Here is a 19,670-nt window from a genome sequence, read left to right on the forward strand (position 1 = left end):
CAGACTCCATGGCACAGAAGCCACTCAAACCCAACGATGGCTGAGGAAAGGAGAAAGGGAGAGAGAGAGAGTGAGAGACGGAGAGAGAAGAAGAGAGAGAAAGGAAGACAGACAGGAAATACAAGGCACCATTTGTTTCATGAATTCATTTATCTTTCTGCTGTGTTTTTTCATCATTACGGTTAGCAGCTAACATTTGAGAGGAATCCCTCCATCGTTGCACGGTTTCGTGGTTCTGGGGATGGTTAATGATGATTTGTCTCAGGACAGGGGAGAGAGGGGAGCCCAGGGCTCGGCTGCGACGGGGTGTATTTGGGGGGGTTTGTGAGTCTCAGGACGCCCGCCCCCCCCACTGCAGCTCAGAGCCCCCAGTTTAAACAACTCGGCGCTCATCAACAAGGCTAATTAGCTTCTAATGGTCAAAATAGTCAGACACTGAAAATAAACTTCCCCTAAATAGAATCTGATGAAATGATACTGCTGTGATCCATTTGGACTGAAATCAAGAACATTTATTTCCATCTTAAATATTTACACTGCGATAACAATCATTTATTTGACATACTTTATATCTGGTCTCATACAAGATAAACAGTTACTTTTTTCATTATGATCATAACATGATCGACTGTTACCGTTATACTGCGTCATGACATTTATATTCATAGACTGGTAGTAAATGTATCGTCCATCATATCTAAGAACTAGGAATGTAAATGACATCTCCTGAAAGTCCCTATCTGTATACCTCCTCAATGTTGACGACATCTATCTTTTGTCTTTGACATTTACTTATTTTTCTTCTTGCTTTTCTCTTCTTTCCCTGTCTTCTTCCCACTGCCCTGCTTGTCTTTGTCCTTGCCCGACTCTCCCTCCTCCTCGATGGCCTTGGCCGCCCGTGCCCTCTTCTTACCCAAAGGTGTCTTGCCGTACCACATCTGGAAACACATTCACAGCCATCAATCCACGGTCTGAGAAAATATGACCTGTTATACAGTGGCATTTCCTTCCTAACTGTAGGAACACAGCACCCTCATGTGGTGATTGTTGGAGCATGACTCTCAAATGTATATATGGAGTTCATCGGATAGTACTGAATTGATATCTGATTATAATACTGAATTGATATCTGATTATAATACTGAATTGATATCTGATTATAGTACTGAATTGATATCTGATTATAGTACTGAATTGATATCTGATTATAATACTGAATTGATATCTGATTATAGTACTGAATTGATATCTGATTATAGTACTGAATTGATATCTGATTATAGTACTGAATTGATATCTGATTATAATACTGAATTGATATCTGATTATAGTACTGAATTGATATCTGGTTATAATACTGAATTGATATCTGATTATAGTACTGAATTGATATCTGATTATAGTACTGAATTGATATCTGATTATAATACTGAATTGATATCTGATTATAGTACTGAATTGATATCTGATTATAATACTGAATTAATATCTGATTATAGTACTGAATTGATATCTGATTATAATACTGAATTGATATCTGATTATAATACTGAATTGATATCTGATTATAGTACTGAATTGATATCTGATTATAATACTGATTAGGCAGGAGAAACCAACAGACGGACGCCACTGCGTCAAAACCTCTAGCCAATTGGCAAAAGTGCAAAAACTCGCAAACAGTCACAAAAATATTGTTCAAACAAATAAACATACCTCGTGAATATAAAACACAGAAAAAACGAACACCAGTCTAGCGTGTCAAAATTGACACGTAACACAAAACAATTTCACACAAAGACATGAGGGGGAACAGAGGAATAAATACATGTAGTGTGATTGGGGAATGAAAACCAGGTGTGCAGGGAACAAGACAAAACAAATGGATAAATGAAAAATGGAGCAGCAATGGCTAGAAAGCCGGTGACGTCGACCGCCGAATGCCGCCTGAACAAGGAAAGGAGTCGACTTCGGCGGAAGTCGTGACAATCTGATTATAATACTGAATTGATATCTGATTATAGTACTGAATTGATATCCGATTATAATACTGAATTGATATCTAGTTATAATACTGAACTGATATCTGATTATAAAACTGAATTGCTATCTGATTATAGTGCTGAATTGATATCTGATTATAATACTGAATTGATATCTGATTATAAAACTGAATTGCTATCTGATTATAGTGCTGAATTGATATCTGATTATAATACTGAATTGACATCTGATTATAATACTGATTTGATATCTGAGTATAATACTGAATTAGTATCTGATTATAGTACTGAATTGATATCTGATTATAATACTGAATTGATATCCAATTATAATACTGAATTGATATCTAATTATAATACTGAATTGATATCTGATTATAAAACTGAATTGCTATCTGATTATAGTGCTGAATTGATATCTGATTATAATACTGAATTGATATCTGATTATAGTACTGAATTGATATCCAATTATAATACTGAATTGATATCTAATTATAATACTGAATTGATATCCAATTATAATACTGAATTGATATCTGATTATAAAACTTAATTGCTATCTGATTATAGTGCTGAATTGATATCTGATTATAATACTGATTTGATATCTGAGTATAATACTGAATTAATATCTGATTATAGTACTGAATTGATATCCAATTATAATACTGAATTGATATCTAATTATAATACTGAATTGATATCCAATTATAATACTGAATTGATGTCTGATTATAATACTGAATTGATATCTGATTATAATACTGAATTGATATCTGATTATAATACTGATTTGATATCTGATTATAATACTGAAATGATATCTGATTATAATTCTGAATTCATAATAAAATAATGATAATAGTAATAATACTGAATTCATATCTGATTATGATAATAGATGTACACCAATCAGCACAATAAAGGCAAAAACATGAGATACAGAGGACCATTTGAACTGTTATAACGGCAAAACAACCCCTTCCTTCCTCCTACATAGGAGCTTTCCAATTGTCACCTCTGATTTCTGTGGGAGTAAGGCTATACTGAGCACTTTGGTGATAAACATATGTAAGAAAGCTTTATGCAAATCAAAGGTGATTAATTGATTGATGCTACTGAACCTTAAAGGCCTCCTCTTCCTCTTTGTAGACGGGGTCCTGTCTGGCCAGTGGAGGGATGAACTCTTCAGTGGTCTGGTAGTCTGCTGGGCCAGCCTGCGAGGGGTCAACACCTGCCTCACAGCCTGCAGGATGTGGCCCTGGGTGTAGCCGTCTGTCACCTTGGCCAGGGAACTCAGGTCCAGGCTGGGGGTGAGGCGAGCACCGCCGCCACATAGCAGCTCCCTCCACAGCACTGGAGGACATAGCATAGACAGGGATAGAAAGGTTAGAGTTCAAACCAGAAGTGGGCAATTAAAAACAACATTTTATTTGAAAAGATGCATGATTACTGGAGGGCCAATCATATTCCTTCCACCAGTATTGTTCATGTCAACTCATTTCTGGTGGCTTTAGGGAATGAAACCTCCACAGATTCTATCTGTCCATAGCTATCAGGTTGGCCTAGATATAGACCACTACAGACCACTATACACCAATATAGACCACTATAAACCACTATAGACCACTATAGACCACTAAAAACCACTATAAACCACTATAGACCAATATAGACCACTATAAACCACTATAGACCACCATAAACCACTATAGACAACTATAAACCACTATAGACCACTTAAAACCAATATAGACCACTATAAACCACTATAGACCAATATAGACCACTATAAACTAATATAGACCACTATAAACCAATATAGACCAATACAGACCACTATAAACCACTATAGACCAATATAGACCACTATAAACCACTATAGACCACTATAAACTAATATAGACCACTATAAACCAATATAGACCAATACAGACCACTATAAACCACTATAGACCAATATAGACCACTATAGACCAATATAGACCACTATTACATTTACATTTACGTTATTTAGCAGACGCTCTTATCCAGAGCGACTTACAAATTGGTGCATTCACCTTATGATATCCAGTGGAACAACCACTTTACAATAGTACATCTATATATTTTTTGGGGGGGAGGGTGGGGGGGGGAGGGTTAAAAGGATTACTTAATCCTATCCCAGGTATTCCTTAAAGAGGTGGGGTTTCAGGTGTCTCCTATAAACCACTATAGACCAATATAGACCACTATAAATCAATATAGACCACTACAAACCAATATAGAGCAATACAGACCACTATAAACCAATATAAACCAATATAGACCACTATAAACCAATATAAACCAATATAGACCACTATAAACCAATATAAACCAATATAGACTACTATAGATAACCCACCCAGTCTGGAGGCATAGTCAGGTCTGGGGATGAGGATGATCTTCCTATAGACTTTACAGAAGGGCTTGAGGTCTGCATCAAAGGGCCTCCGGGACGTCCCTACGACCAGAACACGATCCTCAGGCTTCACGGACTTCAGCACCTTCACTAGGTCCTTCTTCAGACGCTTAGGCTCCATCTAGAGAGTGGGAGAAGAGAGAGAGAGGAGAGAGAGAGGAGAGAGAGGAGAGAGAGGGAGATGGAGAGAGAGGGAGATGGAGAGAGGGATGGAGAGAGAGGGAGAACAAGGAAGAGGGGGTAGAGAGTTATGATTGGCCACATGAGGGCAGCATAAACTTATTTGTAAATTCAAGATGTCCCCATTTTCAACTGCTCACAGCTGTCATCTCATATAACCCATGTTACCCAACAATGGATGTGGGTCCCACTTTAGTTCACTCACAAACAATAAAATAATGGAGAAGGTTGCTTGACAATCTGCTATGGAAACATTCTTGTCAAAACAAGCCCCTTGATTACACTGTTTGTCAATGTGCACTGTAGTGTGTTGAGGGCTGGTATTGAGCAGTGCTAATAACTACACTCTTTTTTACATTTAGTCTAGTCTTAGTCATTTTGACTAAAATATCATTACGTTTTAGTCAAGTTTTTGTCAATTGAATAATGATTCAGTCTAGTTATTGTCAAAATGACAAAAACAGTGGGCCATTTTAGTCAACTAAATGCCCTTTCATTTTATTCACATTTTAGTCACATCACATTTGCATTGCCTCATTAACCTATAGTAAACATACATCACTGACTTCCATGTGACCAAACAGACATAGCCTTATCCTACCAACACATATATATATAAGAATATATAACATTTATCTGGCCATATAAATTCTTCATTCAGCCTACGTAGATATTACATACAGTGCCTTCGGAAAGTATTCAGATCCCTTCCCCTTTTCCACATTTTGTTACGTTACAGCCTTATTCTAAAATGGATTCAATCAATGTTTTTCCTCACCAATCTACACACAATACCCCATAATGACAAAGCGAAGAAAAAAAACAGACATACCTTATTTACATAAGTATTCAGACCCATTGCTGTGAGACTCTAAATTAAGCTCAGGTGCATCCTGTTTCCATTGATCATCCTTGAGATGTTTCTACAACTTGATTGGAGTCCACCTGTGGTAAATTCAATTGATTGGACATGATTTGGAAAGGCACACACCTGTCTATATAAGGTCCCACAGTTGACAGTGCATGTCAGAGCAAAAACCAAGCCATGAGGTGGAAGGAATTGGCCGTAGAGCTCCGAGGCAGGATTGTGTCAAGGCACAGACCTGGGGAAGGGTACCAAAAAATGTCTGCAGCATTGAAGGTCCCCAAGAACACCGTGGCCTCCATCATTCTTAAATGGAAGAAGTTTGGAACCACCAAGACTCTTCCTAGAGCCGGCCGCCCGGCCAAACTGAGCAATCTAGGGAGAAGGGCCTTGGTCAGCGAGGTTACCAAGAACCTGATTGTCACTCTGACAGAGCTCCAGAGTTCGGAAGCCACTCCTCAGTAAAAGGCACATGACAGCCTGCTTGGAGTTGGGTCAAAAGGCACCTAAAGGACTCTCAGACCATGAGAAACAAGATTCTCTGGTCTGATGAAACCAAGATTGAACTATTTGGCCTGAATGCCAAGCATCACGTCTGGAGGAAACCATTCCTACAGTGAAGCATGGTGGTGGCAGCATCATGCTGTGGGGATGCTTTTTGGCAGGGACTGGGAGACTAGTCAGGATCGAGGAAAAGATGAACGGAGCAAAGTACAGAGAGATCCTTGATGAAAACCTGCTCTAGTGTGCTCAGGACCTCAGACTGGGGTGAAGCCAAGACAATGCAGGAGTGGCTTTGGGACAAGTCTCTGAATGTCCTTGAGTGGCCCAGCCAGACCCAGGACTTGAACCCGATCTAACATCTCTGGGGAGACCTGAAAATAGCTGTGCAGCGACGCTCCCCATCCAACCTGACAGAGCTTGAGAGGATCAGCAGAGAAGAATGGGAGAAACTCCCCAAATACAGGTGTGCCAAGGCTGTAATCACTGCCAAAGGTGCTTCAACAAAGTACTGAGTAAAGGGTCTGAATACTTATGTAAAGTCATATTTCAGTGTTTTATCTTTAATAAATTAGCAAACATGTCTAAAAAACTGTTTTTGCTTTGTCATTATGGGGTATTGTGTGTAGATTGATGAGGAAAAACATATATTTTAGAATAAGGCTGTAACGTAACAAAATGTGGAAAAAGTATTGGGGTCTGAATACTTTCTGAATGCACTGTACATATCAAACAGGCACACACAAGTGCAGAGAGAGAGACAGAGAGAGACAGAGAGAGAGCGAGAGAGAGAGCGAGAGACAGAGAGAGCGAGAGACAGAGAGCGAGAGACAGAGAGAGCGAGAGAGAGACAGAGAGGGAGAGACAGAGAGAGAGACAGAGAGGGAGAGAGACAGAGAGAGAGCGAGAGAGAGAGACAGAGAGCGAGAGACAGAGCGAGAGACAGAGCGAGAGACAGACAGAGAGAGAGCGAGAGACAGAGAGACAGAGAGACAGAGAGAGAGCGAGAGCGAGAGAGACAGAGAGAGCGAGAGACAGAGAGACAGAGAGCGAGAGACAGAGAGAGAGAGAGACAGAGAGAGAGAGAGCGAGAGAGAGAGAGAGCGAGAGAGACAGAGAGCGAGAGACAGAGCGAGAGACAGAGAGAGAGACAGACAGAGAGAGAGCGAGAGAGCGAGAGAGAGCGAGAGACAGAGAGAGCGAGAGACAGAGAGCGAGAGACAGAGAGCGAGAGACAGAGAGAGCGAGAGACAGAGAGACAGAGAGGGAGAGACAGAGAGAGAGACAGAGAGGGAGAGAGACAGAGAGAGAGCGAGAGTGAGAGAGACAGAGAGCGAGAGACAGAGCGAGAGACAGACAAAGAGAGAGCAAGAGACAGAGAGACAGAGAGACAGAGAGAGAGCGAGAGCGAGAGAGAGAGAGAGACAGAGAGAGAGCGAGAGACAGAGAGCGAGAGAGAGAGAGACAGAGAGAGAGAGAGCGAGAGCGAGAGACAGAGCGAGAGACAGAGAGAGAGACAGACAGAGAGAGAGCGAGAGAGCGAGAGAGACAGAGAGAGCGAGAGAGACAGAGAGAGAGCGAGAGACAGAGAGAGAGCGAGAGACAGAGAGAGAGAGATACAGAGAGCGAGAGAGCGAGAGACAGAGAGAGAGACAGAGAGGGAGAGACAGAGAGAGCGAGAGACAGAGAGCGAGAGACAGAGAGAGAGACAGAGAGGGAGAGAGAGAGAGCGAGAGACAGAGAGCGAGAGACAGAGAGACAGAGAGGGAGAGACATAGTGATGTAAAGTATTGATAAAGTAGTATGTGTTGCACCTCCATCACTCTGAGGTGTCATGTTCCACAGACACATTGAGGTCCAGAAGTAGTACAGTACGAGGACTAATGACTCTGAATGGGAGCTAATGACTGTTTCACCCAGTGATGTAGCCGATCCACTTAACCTCGAGTCCCAATCGAGTCCGCAAGTAGCCTAGTTGTAGAACGGCCCGCCACGATAGAAAGAATGTATCGCTGGTATTATGAGTCATATCTTTTGAAAGGTAATGGCTACAATAGAGCTATTTTCTCCTAGGAAAAGAGGGAGACTTGGCTAGTACGTCGGTGACAGAACCTGGCTATGAAATGCAGTTGGGAAAGTGTGAGTGTTGAGCAAGACTACAAATTCAAAAACATTTCTATACCCAAGGGAGAGAAAAACATAGCTAGACTGTTGTTTTACTATTAAACTTAATGCTGCTTTTGTTTTTCATTTTGTAAAGCATCTTGTGTTTGTTAACCAGGCAAAGTGTGGTATCTAACTAGAAGGCTGGTGGTGACTGGTTGGCTACGAGGAAACAACAGAGTCTCCTGTGCAATGTGTATGATCGGAGGCAGAGCCGGAGTGGAGCCTGTCAGCCCACACTCATGAACAGAACTGGACTGGGCATCTGTTCTGCTAATATTAATTGTACGTATCACTGAAAAGCTCTCAATCTGTCCAAAAACTCTTGTTCAGTCCAACAGATTGTAGTCACAGAGATAATTAGACTCTTCTTTTTTGTTTAGTTACAGTTTTTTCTGGGTCTATTTAGTCAGTTATAGTCTCGTCAATTGCCACTGAAAAATATGTGTTTGCTGAATATTTTATTCACTATTTTTGTTGACGAGATGAACAGTGGTATTGAGATATGCTGCTGTTGTGTAGAGAACATACCTCTTTCTCCAGCTTTGGAACTTTCTTATAAAAGGTTTTCTCTGCATCTCCGATCCGTATTACAGAGGGCTGCAGCTGGCGAGCCACCTGCCACAGCAGAACAACACAAAGCATATTACAGAGGGCTGCAGCTGGCGAGCCACCTGCCACAGCAGAACAACACAAAGCATATTACAGAGGGCTGCAGCTGGCGAGCCACCTGCCACAGCAGAACAACACAAAGCATATTACAGAGGGCTGCAGCTGGCGAGCCACCTGCCACAGCAGAACAACACAAAGCATATTACAGAGGGCTGCAGCTGGCGAGCCACCTGCCACAGAAGAACAACACAAAGCATATTACAGAGGGCTGCAGCTGGCGAGCCACCTGCCACAGCAGAACAACACAAAGCATATTACAGAGGGCTGCAGCTGGCGAGCCACCTGCCACAGCAGAACAACACAAAGCAACACAGAGAAGAAACCTTCACCTCTTTATTTCACACATTAAGGCCAATGTTCAAACAACTCTCCTCCATACGGGAAAATGAGTAACCTCAACAAAACAAACAGTCTAACCAGCAGAAACATCAGTCTCACACGGACACACAAACAAAAGAACACCCACACACAAGTCGTACATTAACTGTACTATCAGTAACATTTAAACTACAGTGTATCTCCTAACCCTAACCATAACCCTAACCCTGGCCCTAACCCTGGCCCTAACCCTTATCCTAACTTAGCCTTTACCCTAATCTTTATTCTAAACCTTGCCCTAATCCTTGCCCTAATCCTTACCCTAATCCTTACCCTAATCCTTATTCTAAACCTTGCCCTAATCCTTGCCCTAATCCTTACCCTAATCCTTATTCTAAACCTTTCCCTAATCCTTATTCTAAACCTTACCCTAATCCTTATTCTAATCCTTGCCCTAATTCTTATTCTAAACCTTACCCTAATCCTTATTCTAAACCTTGCCCTAATCCTTATTCTAAACCTTGCCCTAATCCTTATTCTAAACCTTGCCCTAATCCTTATTCTAAACCTTACCCTAATCCTTACGTCACTCGCTCTGAGACTTGAAGTAGTTGTTCCACTTGCGTTGCAAGGGCTGCGGCTTTTGTGGCGCGATGGGTTACGATGCTTCGTGGGTGTCAGTTGTTGATGTGTGCAAGGGTCCCTGGTTCGAGCCCAGGTTGGGGCGAGGAGAGGGACGGAACCTACACTGTTACATTGGTGCTGTTGACCCAGATCATTGGTTGCTGCGGAAAAGGAGGAGGTCAAAGGGGGGTGATTGTAACCGATGTGAAATGGCTAGTTAGTTAGCGGTGGGGCGTGCTAATAGTGTTTCAATCAGTGACGTCACTCGCTCTGAGACTTGAAGTAGTTGTTCCACTTGCGTTGCAAGGGCCGCGGCTTTTGTGGCGCGATGGGTTACGATGCTTCGTGGGTGTCAGTTGTTGATGTGTGCAAGGGTCCCTGGTTCGAGCCCAGGTTGGGGCGAAGAGAGGGACGGAACCTACACTGTTACATACAGTTGGACTATCCAAATAAAGTGTGACCAAAGAGTACATTAACAATGGTGTCTGTAATTCAGCGATGTAAAGTCCATCCTGTTGTATGGGTCTGAATGCAGGCGTGTCGTCAAAGCGGACATGAAGAAGGTTTAGGCATTCCATAATGGATGCCTCTGAAGAATTTGCTGGATTTTCTGGCCAAAGAAAATCACCAAACACAAACTCTAAAGGAAGTCCAAAAGCCAGAGCATCCCACATCCAGTCAAGATCAGAAGAATGTGTTGGCTTGGCTATGTTTTCCGAATGGAGCAACAAGGCATTCCAAAAAGGTGGACTCTACCAGGGAGAAGAAGAATACCTGGTGCAGAACTGTGACGGACGAGCTGGCCAAGATAAACATCTTGTATCACGAGGCACAACACGTGGCCAAGGACAGAGAGCGTTGGAAGGAGCTCATTGTTGCCTTATGTCCCATAGGGGAGGAAGAGCTAGTAAGTCTTTAGTTAATGACACATACAGGCTTATGGAGAAACAGTATTGTGGACTTGTAGTGTTTCCATGGCTGGCATTGACAAAAACAACTTGGGGTGAGGGAGGCAGTCACACCCACAAGCCTGTTAGAAACCAACACTGTCTCAGCAACAGGAAGTGCTGTCAGGACACGCTCCTGATCCCAGAATGCACTTAGAGAGGGTGCCAACCAATGAGGTGCTGACAGGCGAGATTCAGAACAATGTCAAGACAGCTGCATAGAGAGGTGTCCAGGCAAGACAAATCTCTCTCTCCCCCCGCCCCATCTCTCTCTCTCCCCCCATGTCTCTCTCTTCTCTCATGTCCCTCGTCCCCCCTCCATGTCTCAGATGAGTCAGTGGTGCAGAATGTCACAGGGGAACCGTGAACAGTAACTGTGTTAAACATCAAGCTGACAGAGCAGCACATAGCAACATGAAGCTCATAGTGCAGCTCATTCCTAACTTCACCAGCAGGCATTTCATTCACAACACTGATACTGAATCATGTACACTGCCAAAGTGTTTTTGTGGGGCATACAGTATGGGTGCATATACTATCTGAATCAAACCAGACAATGACCTCTACCCTCGTACATGTGACCATTTTGATGCAGGCTACGTCTGTCAATCACTCCTGCCTTCATCACTATGTACAGTAGCAGATTGAAAAACACCTTGAAGACCATGTGCAGTAGGTACTGGAGGCAGCTCCTGCCGGGGTACTTCCCAGACAGGTTTCTAGGGGACAGGTTGAAGAGGTTGGCCCCGGTCTCAGTGCACAGACCAGCATCCTCTTCCCTACGCCTCCAGGACCAGCCAGCAGCAGAGTCTTCATCAGGGGAGCCTTCTGATGGATGGACTGGGAAAGGGAGAGGGAGAGAGAGAGAGAGAGAGAGAGAGAGGATAATAACATAAAGATAGATGGTGATGGTTAGGTGGTAGTAATTCTTACCATTGATGGCAACCGGGCCAGACCAGGATAGGACTGCACTGAGCCAAGCTGTGAATACACTAGTAGTAGGACAACACAGCAGCAACCATGAACCTGTGAGACTAAGGGCTCTATTCAGTCTGGAAAGCTGAAGCGTTACAGATTCCAGATAGAGATGTAAAGGTCATTTCCCATTGAGACGACAGATGCAGTGTTTATGGTGAATGCAGTCTAAAGCGGGAACATTGTCTTTAAATTTCAATCACAGCGTAAAGCTGAACTTCCGCCATGCAGATTGAACAGAGCCATAAGGTCACTATAGGTGTTTGTAGCCCCTGTGAGGTCTCTGAGGGCCTCAGCAGCAGCAGTGCTGCTTAACTGGTATTAACTGATTCAGCCAGGTTAACCTCCTACCACAGGGAACAATAGTTGAATTACCCAGCTGGATGATGCTGGGCTAAGGCTGGGATGCGGCTGGGATGAGGCTGGGGTTAGGCTGGGCTGAGGCTGGGGTTAGGCTGGGGTTAGGCTGGGCTGAGGCTAGGGTTAGGCTGGGCTGGGGCTGAGGCTGGGATGAGACTGGGGTTAGGCTGGGCTGGGGCTGAGGCTGGGGTTAGGCTGGGATGTGACTGGGGTTAGGCTGGGCTGAGGCTAGGGTTAGGCTGGGCTGGGGCTGAGGCTGGGATGAAGTGGGGTTAGGCTAGGCTGAGGCTGGGGTTAGGCTGGGATGAGCCTGGACTGAGCCTGGGCTGAGGTTGGACTGAGGGTGGGGTGAGGGTGTGCTGAGGCTGCAGTGAGTCTGCAGTGAGGGTGTGCTGAGGCTACAGTGAGGCTGCAGTGAGGCTGGGCTGAGGGTGAGGGTGCAGCATTGTGTGCTCTCTGATACTAACTGTGATTAGAGGACCAGGACACAGAACGTGAGAGTAAACACATCCAATCACAACACCCCTCCATTAACCTCTAGACCCAGAGCAGGTGCAGCCGTGTAACCCTTATCCCCAGGAATCCCCTCCTGTCCCTGGGGTAGGTCCAGCCAAGAAGTCCCGCTCCTGCTGCCCTGACCGGAACTCATTAAAACTACAATAGCTGGCAACAGGCTCTGGCCTCTGTTCTCTCTCTCTATGCTGCAGGCTGTTTATTGGGTTAGTTCACTCTCTGTTAGATCAGGTCACAGTGTTAGTTCATTAGGTACACTATGAGCACTGATTAGAAGACTACTCCTCCCATTAACGTCTAATGATGATCTCTTTCCTGCCTCTAACCCATCTGGGACAGATTAGCCGATCAATTGACTAGTGCAACGTGCACTTGTCCTTTTCCATAGGAAATGAAATGTAGAAGCTTGAACAATAAGGTCAAACACAGGTTAAAAGAAGGAACATTATCATGTTCAAATGTTGTCACTTTCTTGTGAAAATAACAGACACCACTGAGAATGAGATAGCAGCCAGTCTGGATAATTGGCTGTGAATCGCTAACAAAGGGAGTACACAGAGATATCTCTCCACCAAGGACACAATCTAGCCAGCCTCCCTCCAGTATCCAATGCTTATACTTCAGAAAACCAAACCAGTCTCTAAGGAATCTCTGAATCATCATAGAGTAGCTGAAACTGAGCCAACTCTTGGTGAGAATGAGAATAAAGTTCCGGGAACAAAAAAACTAAACAATGTCCTATTGTGGTGGTGATGATGGTGGTGGTGTTGGTGAAGGTAGTGGTGGTAGTGGTTTTATTGGTGGTAGTGATGGTGGTGGTAGTGATGGTGTTGGTAGTGGTGGTGGTGATGGTAGTGGTGTTAGTGATGGTGATGATGGTAGTGGTGGTGATGGTAGTGGTGGGGGTGGGGATGGAGGTGGTGATGGTAGTGGTAGTAGTGGTGGTAGTGATGGTAGTGATGGTGATGGTGATGGTGGTGATGGAGGTGGTGATGGTAGTGGTGGTGATGGTGATGGTAGTAATGGTGATGGTAGTGATGGTGATGGTGGTGGTGGTAGTGGTGGTGATGTAGTGGTGGTGATGGTAGTGGTGGTGATGGAGGTGGTGATGGTAGTGGTGGTGATGGAAGTGGTGGTGATGGTGATAGTAGTGGTGGTGATGGAGGTGGTGATGGTAGTGGTGGTGATGGTAGTGGTAGGGGTGGTGATGGTAGTGGTGGTAGTGTTAGTAGTGGTGGTAGTGGTAGTAGTGGTGGTAGTAGTGGTAGTAGTGGTGGTAGTGGTGGTGATGATAGTGATGGTGATGGAAGTGATGGTAGTGATGGTGATGGTAGTGGTGGTGGTGATGGTAGTGGGGGTAATGGTGATGATGGTGATGGTAGTGGTGGTGATGGAAGTGGTGGTGATGGTGATGGTAGTGGTGGTGATAGTAATGGTGGTGATGGTAGTGATGGTAGTGGTGGTGGTGATGGTGATGGCAGTGGTAGGGGTGGTGATGGTAGTGGTGGTAGTGTTAGTAGTGGTGGTAGTGGTAGTAGTGGTGGTAGTGGTAGTAGTGGTAGTGGTATTGGTAGTGGTGGTGGTGGTGATGGTGGTGGCGGTAGAGGTGGTGATCGTGGTGGTGATGGTGGGGATGGCAGTGGTAGAGGTGATGGTGGTGATGGTGGTGGTGGTAGTGAGGGGTAGTGGTGATGGTAGTGGTGGTGATGGTAGTGGTGGTGATGGTAATGGTGGTGATGGAGGTGGTGATGGTAGTGATGGAGGTGGTGGTGGTGATGGTAGTGGTGGTGATGGCAGTGGTAGGGGTGGTGATGGTAATGGTGGTAGTGTTAGTAGTGGTGGTAGTGGTAGTAGTGGTGGTAGTGGTAGTAGTGGTAGTGGTGGTAGTGGTGGTGGTGGTGGTGGTGATGGTGGTGATGATCGTGGTGGTGATGGCAGTGGTAGTGGTGATGGTAGTGGTGATGGTGGTGGTGGTGATAGTGGTGGTGATGGTGGTAGTGAGGGGTAGTGGTGGTAATGGTGGTGGTGGTAGTAGTGGTGATGGGGGTGGTAGTGGTGGTGATGGTAGTGGTGGTGGTAGTGGTGGTGATGGTAGTGGTGGTAGAGGTGGTTGTGATGGTGGTGGTAGTGGTGGTGATGGTAGTGGTGGTGGTGATGGTAGTGAGGGGTAGTGGTGATGGTGGTAGTGGTGGTGATGGTGGTGGTAGTGGTGGCGATGGTGGTGGTGGTTGTGGTGGTGTTGGTGGAGGTGGTAGTGGGGGTGGTAATGGTGGTGGTGGTGGTAGTTGTGATGGTGGTGGTGGTGGTGATGGTGGTGATGGTGTTGGTAGTGGTGGTGGGGATGGTAGTGGAGGGAGTGTTGATGGTAGTGGTGGTGATGGTAGTGGTGGTGATGGTAGTGGTGGTGATGGTAGTGGTGGTGATAGAGGTGGTGATGGTAATGGTGGTGATGGAGGTGGTGATGGTAGTGATTGATGGTAGTGATGGTGATGTGGTGGTGATGGTAGTGGTGGTGATGGAGGTGGTGGTGCTAGTGGTGGTAGTGGTGATGGTGGTGATGGTGATTGTAGTGGTGGTGATGGTAGTGGTGGGGATGATGGTGATGGTAGTGGTGGTGATGGTAGTGATGGTAGTAATGCTAGTGGTGGTGGTGGTAGTGGTGGTGAAGATGGTAGTGGTAGTGATGGTGGTGGGGGTGATGGTGGTGGTGGGGTTGGTGCTAGTGACGAAGGAGGTGGTGGTGGTGATGGACATCCACACCAGCCCATCCAGGCCTCTGGTAGTCATATTGCCTTTGATTAGGTCTGAGGTGCTGAAAGACATCCTCTTCTTCTCCAGGGTGGGTGGCCTGTTTGTTCAGTAACCCTCCCCTCTTCAGGAGCTCCATCTGTGGGTCCACGATGCTGGCGTAGGGGGGTGGGATGGAAATAGTCTTAACGCCAGGTGACATGAGACGTGTTGGGGAGAAAGATCACGTCCCTTCAGGGTTGGGGTGAACATTAGTGAGTTGTATTCTATTACCATTAGGATCCCTGGATTAGCTTCAGCCCAGTAGCTGCTTCTAGATGATCTAGTGGTGTGGAATATTCTATTATGATCTGTTCTATTCTGGTATTTCTGTTCTGTTCTATTATGTTCTATTCTGTTCTATTATAATCTGTATTTCTGTTCTGTTCTATTCTGTTCTGTTCTACGTACCCCCCCCCCCCCCCCCCACACACACACATCACATACACTCTGCCCTGATAAATGTATGCCATGCCATCCGTGGCACTCTGGGGTTTCCCTTTCTGTCTCTGGGAGCTGTTGTGCCCGCTCTTAATCCTTCCACAGCAGGGAGACATGGGCAGGGCACTGAGGTGGATTATGAGGTGGTCGTGGTCAGTTTCTTTTACCTATCCTCTCAGTCAAATTGCTTCATAGGAAAGCAGTCCTGAACAGACTTTCATACAGACATCATGAATTAACCCGAACTGTTATCATGGGCCATATGGCATCAAAGGAAGGTGGCTTTAAAAGAGGCATGCAATACAGAACTGATCCAGCTCACATATCCAGATATTAGTGAGTAATGTTATACTGTATAGTATATAAGGTGTGTGTGTGTGTGTGTGTGTTTCAAGTACAATAATAATGAATCAGACTAGCGCGGCCAGGTTGTGGGGTGATGTGATCACAGTCACAATGATGAGAGTGGATGGGATGGGCTCTCTCTCACTCACCCAGAGGCAGGATCCCATAAAGGGCAATGAGCTGTCTGACGTCTGACAGAGAGGGCATGGGCTCAATGTCTGCCTGGCGCAGGGTCGTACCCAGGTAGCTGAACTCACCTGGAGGGAGGGAGAGGGAAGAGAGGAAGTGGGAGAGAAAAGGGAGGGAGTGGGAGAGAGAGGGGAAGGGGGAGGGAGGGTGGGAGGGTAGAGAGGGAGGGATGTCAGACATCCATCAGACAATAGTCTTGTTCTTTGAGGTATGGAATTTGCTCTTTGTACATTGGCTGATGCATATCTTCAGACATATATCAACTCAGCAGAAACCTGTACTACTGAAACTAAGACATTGACTGGCTGTAATTCAGGAGCCTCTAAGGCATCTAGTTATACTGTGGCTAGAACTGAAATAATCGAAGGTATCATGAACAAGACATCAACATCTATTTCTCTGTCCCTCTTGCTGAACTCTTCTCCTCAACCATTTCAAACTCCCTCCCAACATCAAAGGCACAGTATGTGGATATAATTGAAACCAACAGTAACTGGTTTTGGGGAGCCTCGGGGGAGCCAGGCGCGTGTGTCTGTCTGTTCAACATGATAGAGTGTGGTGTCATCCTGACCCTTGTTGCAACATGGCCTCAGCGAGACATCTAGGGCGGGAGGCACAGAGGGAAGGAGGCACAGAGTGGGATATTGAGTCATAAATCCCTATGGAGATGAGGCAGGCTCCCTGTCTGATATCCAGCTGGCCCAACTAGACACTCGTGAGCAAACACACCTTTTCATACACACACACCAAAGCATGCAGACACACACACCAAAGCACGCAGACACACACACCCAAGCACGCAGACACACACACCAAAGCATGCAGACACACACACCAAAGCACGCAGACACACACACCCAAGCACGCAGACACACACACAGCAAAGCATCCAGACACACCAAAGCATGCAGAAACACACCAAAGCACGCAGACACACACCCCAAAGCACGCAGACACACACCCCAAAGCACGCAGACACACACACAAAAGCACGCAGACACACACACCGAAGCATGCAGATACACACACCAAAGCATGCAGACACACACCCCAAAGCATGCAGATACACACACCAAAGCACACAGACACACACGTATGCATGATTATTCATATAGCTGTGACTAAGGATTATCCAATTGACTGAAGCCAGACCTAAGTCACTGACATCTTATATGTATAGTGCATTCGGAAAGTATTCAGACCCCTTGACTTTGTCCACATTTTGTTACGTTACAGCCTTATTCTAAAATGTATTAAATACATACATCTACACACAATACCCCATAAATACAAAGCAAAAACTGGGTTTTAGACATTTTTGGAAAATGTATATAAAATACATAACAGAAATACCTTATTTACATAAGCATTCGAACACTTTACTAGGAGACTCAAAATTGAGCTCAGGTGCATCCTGTTTCCATTAATCATCCTTGAGATGTTTCTAAAACTTGATTGGAGTCCACCTGTGGTAAATTCAATTGATTGGACATGATCTGGAAAGGCACACACCTGTCTATATACGGTCCCACAGTTGACAGTGCATGTCAGAGCAAAAACCAAGCCATGAGGTGGAAGGAATTGTCCGCAGCGCTCCGAGACAGGATTGTGTCGAGGCACAGATCTGGGGAAGGGTACAAACACATTTCTGTATCATTGAAGATCCTCAAGAACACAGTGGCCTCAATCAATCTTAAATGGAAAAAATGTGGAATCTCCAAGACTCTTCCTAGAGCTGGCCACCCGGCCAAACTGAGCAATCGGGGGAGAAGGGCCAGAGTTCCTCTGTGGAGATGGGAGAACCTTCCAGAAGGACAACCATCTCTGCAGCACTCCACCAATCAGGCCTTTATGGTAGAGTGGCCAGACGGAAGCCACTCCTCAGTAAAAGGCAAATGACAGCCCGCTTGGTGTTTGCCAAAAGGCACCTAAAGACTCTCAGACCGTGAGAAACTTTCCGCGCTGTGTGTGAGATGTCAGTACTGTACCAATGTACTCAGAGAGCTTGATGTTCAAGGGTCTAATCAAGAAGCCTTCCAGCACCAGCTCTTCATACAGAGACTCAAGGGTTCTGGAGAGAGAGAGAGAGAGAGAGAGAGAGAGAGAGAGACACAGAGAGAGAGAGAGAGGAGAGAGAGACACAGAGAGAGAGATAGAGGAGAGAGAGAGAGAGAGAGACAGAGACACAGAGAGAGAGATAGAGGAGAGAGAGAGAGAGAGAGAGAGAGAGGGAGAGAGAGAGAGAGAGAGAGACAGAGAGAGAGAGAGAGAGAGAGAGACAGAGAGAGAGAGGGAGAGAGAGAGAGAGAGAGAGAGAGAGAGAGAGAAACAGAGAGGGAGAGAGAGAGAGAGAGAGAGAGAGAGAGAGACAGAGAGGGAGAGAGAGAGAGAGAGAGAGAGAGAGAGAGAGAGAGAGAGAGAGAGAGAGAGAGAGAGAGAGAGAGAGAGAGAGAGAGAGAGAGAGAGACACAGAGAGAGAGATAGAGGAGAGAGAGAGAGAGACAGAGACACAGAGAGAGATAGAGGAGAGAGAGAGAGAGAGAGACAGAGAGAGAGAGAGACAGAGAGAGAGAGAGGAGAGGAGAGACAGAGAGAGAGAGAGACAGAGAGAGAGAGAGAGAGAGAGAGAGAGAGGAGAGAGAGAGAGAGAGAGAGGAGAGAGAGACAGAGGAGACAGAGAGAGAGAGAGAGAGAGAGACAGAGAGAGAGGAGGAGAGAGACAGAGAGAGAGAGAGAGAGAGAGAGAGAGAGAGAGACAGAGAGAGAGAGAGAGAGAGAGAGGGAGAGAGAGACAGAGAGAGAGACAGAGAGAGAGAGAGAGTGGAAAGACAGACAGACAGAGAAGGGGAATGATGGTGAGAGATAAACATGAAGTAGAGAAAGGAAAGGAGGGAGAGAGAGGGAGAGAGAGAGAATGTAAGTAAGTAGGGGGAGAGAGGGAGAGAGAGAGAGATGGTGTTAAACTGAGGGCGGGGGAGCAGGTCACAAACACACTAATCATTAACCAGGCCTATTGTAGTGGTGGTCACTCCATGACATCATACTCCTGCCCTCTGCCAACTAATCATCTGCTCCATATGGCAGACTGATATTAACAGACACTGACCTGTCGGCAGTCAGATCCTTCTCTTTCTTCTTCTTCTTCTTACTGCCCTTCTTTCCTTTCTTCTTTTTCTAAAATGGAGACATACGACTAAGCAGTGGAGGCTGGTAGTAGGAGCTATAGGAAGACGGGCTCAGTGTAGTGGCTGGGATGGAATCAATATACCAGAGTCAAACATGTGATTTCCATATCTTTGATACGGTTCCATTTAATCCATTCCAGACATTACAATGAGCCC

General features: G+C 45.4%; 1 pseudogene; it reads right to left on the bottom strand.

Moving 5' to 3' along the window:
- Nucleotides 1-705: 705 nt before the first annotated feature.
- The window catches only part of LOC115195173 (dynein regulatory complex protein 11-like), a 62,859-nt pseudogene continuing 43,894 nt past the window's right edge, over nt 706-19,670 (bottom strand).

This window comes from Salmo trutta, chromosome 6 (assembly GCF_901001165.1).
Source record: "Salmo trutta chromosome 6, fSalTru1.1, whole genome shotgun sequence".
NCBI lineage: Eukaryota > Metazoa > Chordata > Actinopteri > Salmoniformes > Salmonidae > Salmo > Salmo trutta.